The sequence below is a fragment of the Sitodiplosis mosellana genome, unplaced genomic scaffold (assembly GCF_009176505.1).
Source record: "Sitodiplosis mosellana isolate CC-2019 unplaced genomic scaffold, AAFC_SMos_1.0 Smas_scaffold_2, whole genome shotgun sequence".
Lineage (NCBI taxonomy): Eukaryota > Metazoa > Arthropoda > Insecta > Diptera > Cecidomyiidae > Sitodiplosis > Sitodiplosis mosellana.
In genome coordinates, this window is record NW_022595245.1 from 5,088,992 (window position 1) to 5,102,999 (window position 14,008).

Consider the following 14,008-nt stretch of genomic DNA (forward strand, 5'->3'; position numbering starts at 1 on the left):
TTTCTTTTGCTCGTCAATGAAATAAACAATACAAAGTGTCAGAAATGTTCGAATGAAACATGATATTGGTTTTTCAAGCTATTTTTTTCTCAATATCTCGACCACTCATTTCATTTTTGATTTGACTTGATTCGTAATTTAAGACAGAATGCATCTTTCGATCGTTTTTTTTCTCAATCATTTTTTCGGGGCAGGAACGAAGCTTTTCCTTTTTCCACATTGGCCTTTGTATTCTATGGTCCAATTCATGATAATAATGATGCCGTTTGAAAATGAGTGTGAAACAACAATTTATTTGTTATTTTTTTCATCATTCCAATTTTTCCTCGCCCAAAATAAAATGCATCACAATAATTATAGACCCCTAGAGACATTTTATATATTAAACAATAAAAAAAATTTAATATCATATTTTCGTTGGCAGTTCGGTTTTGTTTTCTTTTCTTTTTTTCATTTTCGAAGCAAAGAGATTGTTCGTCGAAATCAAAAACTCCAAATGAAAAGCTGTTATTATTTAATGAATTTGATTTTTGGTTTTCTAAATGCTGCTGGAGAGTTGATTGAAGGCGATGTCTCAGTGTTCGATGCAAGAAATGAGTCTTAGATGTGTGGTGTTTGATTACGTTTGCGGTCATCGTTAGTTGAGGCTGGAGAGAGAACGAGAAAGGAATGGAGGAGGGACAGATGAGAAGGTGTATAAGATGCGTGTTTTGACCATTTCAAGCCGACCGCACATGGAATACGTTGCACTTAAAACGTTCTTTTTTTTCCTTAAAATTCTCTCATTTGGATATTCGTTTTTCACTTCTCCGCAACAAATCTTTGGATCAAGCGTACAAACACAGCTCAACTAAATGACGATGACGATGCTGAAGAGACTCTCGAATAGAGGAACAACAACAACAGAAAAAAAATAAATTAATTTTTTTCCCTTCAATTTCTGGTTTTTATAGCCAAAGATAAAGAACGAGGAAAAAAACGAATTTATTACAGGTCGTTTTTTTTTGGCTCGAAGGAACCAGAAAAAAATTAATAAAGCGTGGAGCAGTGAAAGGGTAAAGGTAGTGATTAAAATTTTCTTAATGCATTTTTGTTCAGATTTTGATATCATTCTCCTTTAATACGATAGTTTATTGTTCATAAGTCGGCGATGATATGGTATGGACACTGAACTTCGTTCAATCTCTTTTGCTCCATCTAAACACAACTCCTGTGCGCGCGCGCGACAGACGCACATACCCAAATCGAAACCTGATTCAACGAAAATAAATCTTCTATGCCTTTATTTCATTGTGAATCAGTGTCATTAAACATAGAGCTGCAGTTGCACAAAACCATATCTCTTTCTGTGTGTCTCGCTGTCTACGTGAACAACAAAGTCCTTCGCCCATTTTTATTAGTATTTGCGTTGTCAAATATATAAATTTGGTTGTGTGTTTGGGTTTATTTTTTCGGGAAGGACGGAAAACAGAAATTCATTAGCCGGGTAGTATAATCGGTGCAATGTGTTTGATGTTTATATTGTAGTTGTAACACAATTGAATAAACTGTCTTGATTTATCGATATCGCTTTATCGTTGTGTCGTCGCTTTGTGCCCGTTACTGAGAAATCCGTTTTGTGCATCAGTTGGAAGCGATGCAACGAATACATGCATGATTGTGTCCATGTATTTGTGTGTGTGTGTGTGTGTATGTGTATGTAAGAATTCTCTTTCTGATGCGCACTCTTTGCAACCTTACGAGAATTTCCTGCTTGCCCGATTAAATAATCTGTGTCCTTTTTTTACCAAAACTGATGGTGATGTTCTTCCTAATCTACTATTTTGTACGCTTTTTTATTTATTATCATCAAAGAATTTATCATTTTGTGATCTTCCACTATTATTCCCTTTTATTCTTTTGGCCCGGTCATTCCGAGTGAAGAGATTTCTTGTCTTTTCATTCTATCTCTCTCTCTCTCTCGCTCTCTCTCGCTTTTGTGAGTGTGTGCGTTTTTCTTCGAGTATTGTTTGTGTCATATTCACTTCTTCTTTTTCTTTATTTTCAAGTGTATATCTGGGCTCTTCTTCTGAAGTGTCAATAAAATAAGCGACTCTTTTCAGAAGTTGTTCTATTTTTTCCTTCATGCGTTTTTCTTTTCTTCTGTTCTTTCGGTAATTCTCTTCGGTTTTGTTTTCACCTTTTACCTACCAAAAGAAAATAGAATTCTCGTTGCTTAATTGATTGAAGTAAATATCCGAGACCGAGAAGAATGAACGAAGAGATAGAAAAAAACGAGAAGCAATGGGCCCAAAGACTTAACAAGAAGTCGAAACAAACGACTATCTTTGTTCTTTCACCTCGTCGTTGGTGTGCATTGTTCAGTCGCAGTGGCTTTTGTTTAAATGTGTTGAATCAAAACTTAGAAATCTTGAAAAGTGTGAATTTTCAATGCACACACACCGTACACACACACACACTATGTTTGTGTCATTGTCATATCGACCGTTTCGTTTTTTCTCTTCTGTAACCTTCAGCTATCTCAACTTTTCTCTCGGCTCTCCTTTTGCTTTTTCTCTCCCGTGTCTTTCAATACGCATCTTATTATTATCAAACAAAGTGGTGATTAAACAACAATTTCATCTTTTTCGTTTTGTTTCACATCTCAAAGTGTCTTTTCAAAAAATTTCGGCAGCTCATTCCATGTGATCACGTATATAAAACTTTTGTTGACCGACCTTTTCAAGTGCGTTTTATCCGTTTGTCGTATGCAAAAGACTCGTCGTATTCAACGGAAAATACAGTAGATGAATTCATTTATTCAACCGTTGTAATCATATGCAATGTGTTTACATTTTGTCTCAACCGATGACAATGTATGCGCATGAACCCAGATCGTCGTACTCATCGGGTATAATTCACCGATTAATACAATAAATTGTTGAATTCATCAAAGGCATCGAAATTCATTGTATCCATTTGTACATTCGCCATGCATTGCAATTATGATGATGCGTGAAAAAAGGCGCATGAAGATGAAAAAAAAAACTGGACATCATAAAAGAGTAAGCAGAAAAAAAAATTATACAGAAGAAGAAGTAAAAAAAAACAGTTGGCCAGCAAGGAGACCCAAACGAGAGAACGATTGACAAAAAAAGCGACACACCAGAAATCATAATAAATTACTATATTATAAAATGTGGAATATAATACGACATCCTGTTTATTATGTGTGTGTATCGGTGGGCTTTTGATCGATATTGGCTTGTCAAGGTTCTCGTTCTCTCGACTTTTGGAAAAGTTGCAGCGCGCAACCAACTATACACCTCATATAATCAGACAACAGTATGCCGTTTTGTTCATTTCGCATATTTTTTTTCTTCTGCATTGTTGTTGGCATTTTTCTTGCGTCGATGTCGTTTTTTTTTCTCTTCGTCTTCATTTCAGGCGTTCTCTCTGTCTTGTGCATTGTGAAGCCAAACAACGACCACTTCAACTTCACTCTGTCATACACTTTTATTGTGTTCATTCTCGGTGTTTTGTGTCAGAACATTTGAAATTATATTCAAGTATGTGTGTTTGTGTTTTCTATCGGGGCTCTATGCTTGTTATGTTTTGATTTTTTTTCTTCTTCGTTACGTTCATCAACTATGTTGGCATGTTACAGTTCCTTCCACACAAAATTCCCTTTTATGACAACCTCTTGAAACACCTTTGTATCATCATCGCAAAAGGAATCGTGCATTATATTATTATTGGTGATGATGTGATGTGGTGGTCGATGATGTTTGATCTTCGCCATCTAACTGAATAGACAACCATCCGAAATGCTTGATTAAGCATTGTATTGCCGATTTCTTCTTCTTCATTTTTCAACTCGCACTCATCAACTGCATCAACAACAATGCAAAATGAGACGAAAAAGGAATGATCAAGATATGCATAATGGAAGGAAAAACACCTTTTTTCTTCAAAAATAGAATGAACTACAAAAAACCACATATCTCCTCCGTTGCATCATGCGAATTATTTTTATTTGTCTGTTTGTTGTGAGAACTCAACGCAGATGCCACGATTTTTTTTTCTCTCTCGTTGTTGTTGTTTCGAGTGAAGTGACAGCGTGTTTTTTTGTTCAACAAGGAAAATATTTTTCAATGGGGCTGAAAAAAGGACTCGATCATTGGCCGAGAGACAGATAATGGAACGGATCATCTTTTGACGCACGAAAAGTGAACAAACGAAAGATGCACGAAGAATTCGATCAAATGTCTGTATGGCATTGAATTTAGAGCATCGGTTATCATTTGTCAGCATCGGAGCCCTCTCGCTAGAATTTGCAAAATGAAATCGGATATGGTACGTCGCCATTCGTGCGTCGTTGATTCGAATATCAAACACGGAACAAGCCAATGGAGGCTGGCAACAGGCGATCCTCATTCTTTTGCTCTTTTTTGGCAAATACGCTTTATCTTTGCCAACTCATGCTGAGTCTTTCACGGCAAGCTATGCGATATTTGTTCTTCGACTAGACAGGCTTAATAACAAAAAAAATGGCTGGATAAAAGACGGTTTGATTAAGATTTATATTAATTACGACATCATCGATACTAAATTCAGTGGAAAAGGATCCAGGGAAACGACTCGCCTTTGTTTCGTGCATACACACACAAAGCTTGAAAGTGCCTTCAGCAAATATTTGAATGAAACTGAGTTCGTTGGATTTGAAAGAGTCTTGAGCAATTTGTATGTGTGTGTTTCTGTTCGTGCTACGAAACAATATGATGATTTGTGAAATGAAGAACCAAAAACTGAACGCAATCACGCGTACGCATATATTATGTGGCACGAGAGACAGTCAGTGAAAAGAAAAACATTGGAACCTAATTCAAAAAGCTTAAAGTAAACATGTCTCTTTGGAGGATTTTGTAAACGAGCCACATTTCGTTCGCACACACAAAAACATACAATCATTTTCTGTTTGCAACATGAAACAATACTCAATGTATGAAAGTTGTAGATCTCGTGCACTGTGCGCCACAAGCGGCAACATCAGCTCAAGATTTACCGAAAAATTAGATTGCATAAAAAGCATTTGGGAAAAACTTACATCAAATTTATTCAAATATGAGCGGCTCGTCTGAAATGAGAAGAAAAGACAGAAAACTGTTTAAAAATGTGTAAGCATATTTCACTAAAATGCGGTTTTCAAACGCACACACTTTATTACAGTGTATAGTTTGTTATTTTGTTTTGTTTAGTCGTCGAGAGATCTCGTTATGGATGGACGTTATGTTATTCTCTCTCTTGCTGTTTCATTTTTAGATGAGCACGCCAATATGCCGTTTCACATATTGGCTTTTGTTCACACGTGCGTATGTAATAATTACTTTTTACGATTATTATTTAACTCTCAAACGATTTGTGTGTATGTATGTTTGCTTACATGAAACGGAATTTTCACCGTACTTACGTGCTCTTTAAGCTCTTCACCGAAAAATATACATAATAATGAGAAAAAAAAATGCTCGCGCCATACAGCAGAAGAAAAAAAAAACACACTCAAAGAATGAAAAACATTGTTTCCTATGCTTGTTTCTTTTTTTTCGATTTTTTCCCTCTATTTTCTCCTAAACGTCTTGTCTATTATCTCAAATTGTCGATTCACAGTGCTTTTCTGCTATTTGTTGCTACCATGTTTTTTTTCTTTCTTTCTTCACATTAATAGTTTGAAGTATGCTGGGTCGTTTTTCAAATTCGAACATTTTTCGTTTTCTCTCTGTGTTTTTTTTTTCTTCACAAAGAGAGAATAAAATGTGATCAATTCGGTGATAGAAGTGATTCTATCACCAAGTGAAATGTGTATGTAATTTGTTTGCTTCACACTTGTGCTCGTAAGCAGTGCTTAGTGAGCACACGAAGCAAGGCCCGTGGTCATTTAAAGGTGTGCAATTTGAAAACAAAGTAGCATTTTGTGTCTAGCAAACACTTCGGTGACGTGAAGCCCATTTTTAATGGTCTGTACAATGTACATGTTCTAAGTACATCGAATTCGTGTACTCGGCCACACGTTGATGTTATGCATTTCAAATATGATTTGGCCTCTATTCTATTCGTAAAACGGTACTCCACTTCAGTCGATCGCCCCAACGAACGAAAGAACCAATTCAAATTTTATTTGTTTTCCAGTCAACGTTGCCTGTCAAATTACCTTGTTCTGACACTTATTGACTGATACAAAAAGCCAATCTTGAACTCAAGTTTAGTTTTCTTTATTCGGCTGACACACACACACACACACGGAACCAAAAACCAAAGAGTGACGCAGCCACAAAATGAGATGCAATGGAAAATAATATCGTTAACGTGAAACTATTTACAGTTGATGTTTCTTTCTTTTGTGCTGTCGATCGCATCACAGTGCCCGGGCTATTGTTGTTGTTGTTGTTATGATTGTTACGTTAATGGTATCGGACGGTCCATTTCGATTTTGTTGCCTGCATAATAAACGGATGGAAATGGTTTGAACGAAAATCTGTATATTTATGTGTTTTGTTTCCATTATATCAGGCCCGATATTAGAGACGATGATCAAAAATAATGAAGAAAACACACATTTACACCGGGCACACACCACATCATTTCCATAATGAGACGAGAGATTTGGATGCGAGAACAGTGATTTTAAACTATTTGTAGCACGATAGCTACAGAACGAGCACGATGAAGAGCCGGAGATTTGAGATCTGAAGAGAAAGACCTGTCGCTCTCTGTATGGAAGAGTGAGAGAAACTCTCGAATGGAGAATAGTTAAAGCGATAAAAAAAAACTAATTTTTTTGTTTCGAGTAGCAACGAGTTAAAAGCATTCATTATACACGCATTACGCATGAATAAATAAGGCATAGGGCAAGTAGCGGCAGAAACAGACTTGACTGGATTCTTAAACGATTTTCTTTTGTGCGATAATTTTCTGTATTTCCACGATTCCGAACGGTCGTCGTCGTCGTCTCGCGCGATTGTGTGGCAAAGTGTATGAAATTAGCTGGCAGTGGCCTGCAGCACCAAAGCGATTATCAAGATGAAAATGATGTCGGATGGAGAGCACAAAGAGCGAGACACACGGCTTCGAACCACAAAAATAATCATCGCCGATTGGATGCAGTGTACTGGATGTTAAACAGTGTCGTTTATTTTTTCCTTCTTCGTTCATTGGCAAACTCAACGTGGATAATTAGAACGATTCGTGATCGCATTGCATCCCCAATGGCCGGATAAAATGAAATCCATGGAATTTCGATTGGCTTCTAATTTCGACGTTTACCCTCTTCATTTCCATTTCTAGCACCTAGCGTGCCGGTGTTTTTGTTTCAATACCGGCTAGTTAGCTATTGTGTGCTCGATGCTTAAAGCCATCTTTTATTCAACATGCTGTGCGCTGGCGTCCGCCGTTTCAAGTGGCAATCATACCATTCTAAAGCAAACGATCGATCGATCGATCGACCGACCGATGAGTCACAACCTTGAAAAGTCACTAACCTCATCAACATCTCACCGAATTGATGCCATTGTTTAAGAATTAATTTCAGATTCAAATCGCGGGTTGCGTTAGCGCTTTCGTTTTGTCTAATGAACAAGAACGACTCGATTCGAGCTACTCGCATCTACTTGTTTTCCCTTTTTCGTAAACGCGAGCGCTCATCATCTAATCTCATCTCAAACATAAATTTAAAATAAAAGATATAAACGACACAGACACACAGCGCAGTAGTTAAATCAAACAAATAAAATTAGCCACCGGTAAAAGCAACAGTTCTCGACTGTCTATCTCTCTCCGTGTGTATTTGTGTTTATACGCCGCATCATATTCATCTTGATCAACACATTGACTTTGCATACAAATGCTTTTTTTTATCTCGTAAACAGTTTATAAAAGAGGTGTCTCAACACCATTTCGATTCGATTTCGTCTTCCGAATCCATCATTTTCTTCACTTTTCACCGATTTTCAAGAGACCCATTTCCATTTCACACATTTTATGTGATTGCTCATTATGTGGCTGATCACATACACTCTACCATACTCAATTCAAACAACGCATCGAACTTTTTCTCCAAATCAGTTTGTTGTAATGTCATTGAACCGCTTTTTCAAACAAATCTGAAAATGTGCTCAATCAATGCTGCCGTTGATATTTTAATTTAGTTTTGCTTTGCTTAAAAGAAGCGATTCTTCTGTTGTTTTCTTGACAGCATGGTCGCTTTTGTCGCTGAGATGACAAGAACATCTCTCACAAGCGCGAGCACACACAAAAAAAGCTCGATAAATATTTGAATTTCATTTAAATATTTTATTCTAGTATTTACATTTGAGGAAAGAGTGTTTTTTTTCGGCGTAGATTTTGGCGGAACAACTACGAAACAGAGTTTGATCGCAATCGGTATGAATGCATAACATACTTGTGCCAAAAATTGGCCAGATTTATTTATTTTTGCGCTTATTTGGCAAATCTGTGCGTAAAATCGCACAATGACCGCGCCGAATTCAGCCGTTTTTTTTCGGGTGTGTGTCTTCTTCTTTATAATTGTATTGGCAAATGGGCTGACGCACTTAATAAAAAGAATACCCGGTTTTGATATCTGTTTTTGATTACAGCGAATCAAGTTTAATGTTCGATGTGGAATGGGCGAAAAAAAATTTCCGTGTCTTTTCCGACGAAACAACACAGTTATTTTGTAAATACAGTCAACACTTGCTATTCACGACTGGACTTTGGTTATAACTTGCTGCCGTTGACTCTTTTGGGTGTGTGTGTGTGTGTGTATGTGTCTGTTCTCCACCGAACGATCGATTAACATTATTAAAATTATAATGAAAATCGAATTAGTTCGACGATGATGACCGGTTTCAATGAACCCGATTGCTTCGGTGTGTTGTTTTTTTTATCACCGAAAATATTTATAAAATGGTTCACTCGCATATCAAATTTAATGTTGATAGTGAAATATAATTATCATGATTTCTTTTTTGTGTGCAACTTTTGCCTGCTTTTAAATGAGTTTCTTTTTCGGTGTGTGTTTTCTTCTTCGGTTTTCATTTCTGGTTCAATTTGGTCGAAGTGTTTTTTTTCGTGTATGTTTTACTTAAGAATGTGTGGTTTTTCTCTCTCTCGTGTGTGTTGGTTCGTTTTGATTACGGTTATATTTTCCATGTGGTTTTCTGGAGAGCTCAGCAACGATGATAATGATCATGAACGCATCGCACATGCATATTATGCTTTCAAATAGATTTCGTCGAAAAAACGAAGCGACAAATGAATTGGTTAGACGATTGTATGGTCGAAATATCGTCTCAACATTCAGAAGTGATGAGTGTGTTTCTCTTTCTTTTTTAGTTTTTTTTCTTTCCTTCAAGTGAAGAGACGCAACCACAAAAGATGACGAAAGGAACACGAAAGACACTCGGAATCCAAATGAGGCGCTTTGTCGACACGCTCATTTTCTAACCCATTTGAAATTTCGTGGAATGAACTTACAGAGAGAAGAAGAAACACATAAAACACCACACACACAAATACACACACACACACAGAGAGAGAGAGAGAGAGAGAGAGAGAGAGAGAGAGAGCTAAAGAGAGAAAAAACCCAAATGAAATTCTTTTTTATAACGTGCTTATAATTATAGTCGATCTTAATGGTAGCTCTTCAATAGAGAATTTATTAAAAAGGATTAGACGCTAACATTCAACGCCTACAAAATGTTTTGAATTAACCCACAACGGAATTTTTCGGTTAAAAAGTTATGTGTGTGTGCGTTTATTCTCTTCTTTTGTCTCTATAGTAAATAAGAAAATAGAGATTCAATAAATTTGTCGACATTTTAGACACAAGCGATAAGGTCGTAATTATGATCAAAAAGGATTTTTTTTGTGAGTTTTTGTGGTTGGAAATATTTTCGACGAAAATTCCTGTGTCGGGGAAGACGAGTGAATTTTTGCGGAAAAACATCTGATACGATAAGCACTGGAGATGGCTCAGCATGATCAAATAGAATTGATACTGAAACCGGACCTGAAACCAAACACTTTATATGCGCTAAACGAAGTCATTAGTCATGCTCAGTCATTTTTAGCGAAAGAAAAGGACACAGACACATATATAAATTCTTTTTAGCTGGATTGCCTGTTCTCTCTCTTTCTCTCCATACAATCAGTATGCCTACTTCGCACACATGAATCTGATCTCTCTTTCAACCCGTACGCTACGCAAACTACCATTCTAATTATAATTTATTACAAATAAACTGAATTGATTTCGATTAGTCATTCCAAATCATTTTTGTTCTCGACATCATTTTTTTGCTACTACTCCAGCCATTGTCGTGTTGTTTTCGGTCTGTCTACGATCATTTTTCAAAGTTGAGTTGTCATAAGGAAGTTTTTTTTTTCTCTCTCTTTTTTTTTTCAAATTTTGTGACGTTCTTTTTCGACATCTCGTTAATGAATGAACTCGAGACGCGTCTCTTTTTTTTTATCTGCAAACATGATTCTCATTCCAAAACGCAGATTTCATGTGTCAAGTGGTGGTGAATATTGGAATGAAACTTGAATCAGAACATGATTTTATCACACAACGCATTTAGAATATGTTTTAGATGGAAAAACAAACCACTTGACGCAGCACAAAAAAAAAATTTAATGGCTTGGCCAACAGATATCACGCGTCGGTGTATACGGAACCGAAATGTTTTGCTTGTTTTAATGACAGGCAAGAAACGTGCACAGAATTACATGCTGCCCATAATTGTTCGAATGTTTCAGAAAGAAAAAAATGGTTTCAAGTGATGTGATAATTTATTTAAGGCCTAAAAGCCATCCATTCGTTTCAATAAGTTTCATATTTTGAAGAGGCCCGTTTTTATCTCATGGCAATTTCTACGGAAAATGACATTGCTGTGCGCGCGCTCGCCCCGTACACGCCAAGAAGGATAAATAAAAGAAATGTTGTAATCATTTTTTGTTGTGACTTTCGAACGAACCGTAGAGTGCAGAGAGCGAAAAAGAATATGAAAGCATAGCACTTGGCCATGAGTTGCATGCATGCATGCAAACACCACAAGAAAAATTTCCGAAGAGAGTGAGTAACAAGATCGAAGAAAGAACTCTTGACAATAACAAATTTACATATATTTATGTATACATTTTTAAAAGTAAATTTTGACGAATAACAACGGAGCGGAGCCAAAGTAACACACACATACGAAAAGCGAAAAACAAAAAATTAAGCAAACGAATAATGTGCGCGATGTACTTTAGGCACAAAGCGAAAGACAAGCAAGAAACACAAGAAAATAAGGCATTTCCCGGAAAACCAGTCATCAGAATCAAATTCTGTCAAGCAAACAAGAAAAATGAAAACGCGACTTTTTTTCTCCTCTGTCATTGTCTGTTTTGGCTTATTCGCATTTTTTTCGACGACGGTGCCAATGTGGATTTTTTTTTCTTCGTTCGGCCCGGTTTTGTTTTTGATAATAAAAATAATATGAAGCCAGTGGCTGAAAATTTATATCTTGTATTTGTTGTATGTGTGTTTTGAATATTATTTGATGAGCCACCAACAATGAGCGGTTGGTACACATGTGTTTATGATTTTTATAATTTTTTCGGTGAGTTGCAAGTCGCGCTGCCAAACGCACAGGGTCATGTCTTGTCAGCGTGTGTCGCGTGGTTAAACGTGGTAAAACACACGACTCAGCACATGCGGATGATGATATTGAAAATGAAACGAACAGTTTTTTTTTTCACTTCTACTTCGTTTTTTTTTTGTCTTTGCTTCGAGAGAGAGAGAGAGAGAGAGAACCGCACATATCCGAAAACAAACGCCAGCAATAACATTGCAACAGAGCGTGCGAGAGTGCGCGAACGCAGTAGCAAACCGAATGATATAAATAATTTTTACTTGTTTTTCCATTCATCTCAAGTTTAAATTTAAGCGTTGTTTGCATTACATTTTTTTTTCTTTTCTTCTTCTGAAAGTAAAAAATGTTTGCATGTGCTGACAATTGGGTTGCATGTGTTGCCCTTATGATCTAAATGCATCTCACACAGGGACCAACGAAGAATGGAATGGATTGTTGCCGATTGAAAAGCCGAAAAAGAGTAAATAAAACCGATACAACAACATTAAGTCACACAAACACCGATCGAGTGTTGTCTGATCGATTGCGAGTCTCTTTGCTCCGTACGCTAATAATGATTTCGGCCGATAATAAAATAAAACATTTTTCAGTTTTGCGTATGGAGCAATAATGATAATAATAACTGCTCGAAGAGCGATCGGCGACAGAAGAAATGTTGAAATGTTTAGTCGAATTTGTTTGTTCTTTTGTTAATATGCTTTTTTTTTCTCGGCTATATAAATGAAATGTTCGTTGTTTCATATTTTATTGGCCGTAGTGTTTTTGTTTCGCTTCTTTGTCGCCTCGTTTCTTACTTTGTTTCGGTTGTGATGTATGTCTTATATGGATTGCGTCACTCATTTTGTCATAAGCCATCATTTCAAATTGAACGTGAAGAATACGGCCAAATAAATACGAGGCAAAGAGGCCGGGTAACAGAGGAGAGAAAAAGAGCGGACAAAGAAGAGCCGAACTTTAATTAAAAACCCAATGAGCGTTTCAGTGTGTGCGTTAATTTCCCCCCAAAATAAATCCCAAATTCAAATCACACATTTGGAATTGAGCCATTTCATTGCATTTCGAAAGAAGAGCGATTAAACGATTTTGGCGACTCTGTCATCGGTGCGATTATTAAATAACCTTGAATCGATTTCGCGTTTGTGTGTGTGTGTCGTTATTTTGTTGCATCAAGAAGAAGCGGAAAATGAAAACGATCCAATTATCGTATATTGTGAGCGTCGTTTCTTTTTTTCGTTTCAATCAAATTTATCGCAAAAACCCCCGACTGACTCATAAAAAAGAATAAGAAAACGAGCCATTAGGATTTTGTGATTTAAATGAATTTAACGGAATTTAACAAAAGCACGAAACAAACCAACGCGAACAAGCAAAAATCACTTTGAAAAGATGAAAAAGAGAAGAGAACAAAAAAAAGTTGGCGTACGATGTTTTTTTTTTTCTGCTGTGGTTTTTCTCTCTCTTTTCACGTTTGCCAGAAACAGGAACAGAACATGCGGATGCGATGTAATAAAAATAAGCCAATTCTACGCGGAACCGACACACACGACAACAACAACAACAAAACATGCAATAAAAAGAATGCTGAACGAGGAAGCGAGAGAGAATGAGAAACGGCAAAAGAATCAAATATGTAATATTTCTTGTTGGCAAACGCGCGGCAACAAACGAACAGACAGACAGACATACACCGACACAAAGATAATACAAGAAACGCAGGCCCAGCACTAGAACGCGTCGTCATCGTTGCTGTTGTTGTTGTTGTTGTTGTTGTTAGTTGAGCGCTAAAAATTGTATGTGCACAACGCAAAATGGGAAAAGAAAAGAAAAGAAAAAAACACAAAGACAAACAACACAATATGAATCGCTGAAAATAGCTGCTTACAAAAGGCAAAAGCACAATCGATATACATAAAGTTACACTGTACGCGCAAGCGCCGATCACTTGAGCTCTCATGTACAAAACGTTCAGGAATCGAGAAACTGAATCTAGCCTCTAGTCTGGTTCGATTGTGTGCCGTCGTGCGATCACAATATTTTTCCACTTCAAGTAGCGAAACATGCGCGAAAAGTATTCGCGTAGTCGTTTCTCGTTCTTGCCAACCGGCCTGAGATCGTGCCCGCTCCGATGAAAGATACTGGGATATGACGTTGAACTGTTGTTTTTAGAGCAATGCGGAAGTAAATTACGTTATGTATTGGATTTATTTTGCTGTAGCCGACACACAATCGTACGGAGGCGAATACATTAATACGTTTGCTTTGTGTGTACTACCACACATAGTGAGAAAGAGAGAGAGAGAGAGAGAGAGAGAGAGAGAGAGAGAGAGAGAGAGAGA

The 14,008-nt window shown here is 36.9% G+C and overlaps 1 protein-coding gene across 2 annotated transcripts in view; it reads right to left on the reverse strand.

Annotated features, from left to right (window-relative positions):
* LOC129565308 (ets DNA-binding protein pokkuri) overlaps positions 1 to 14,008 on the reverse strand; it is a 45,584-nt gene that overhangs the window by 21,301 nt on the left and 10,275 nt on the right. The window contains exon 2 of one of the 2 annotated variants that reach the window (XM_055440046.1): positions 5,087 to 5,116. The exons of the other annotated variant lie outside the window; for it this stretch is intronic. The gene's annotated coding sequence lies outside the window, so the exon portion shown is untranslated. The remainder of the gene's footprint in view (positions 1 to 5,086; positions 5,117 to 14,008) is intronic. 2 annotated transcript variants of the gene reach the window in all.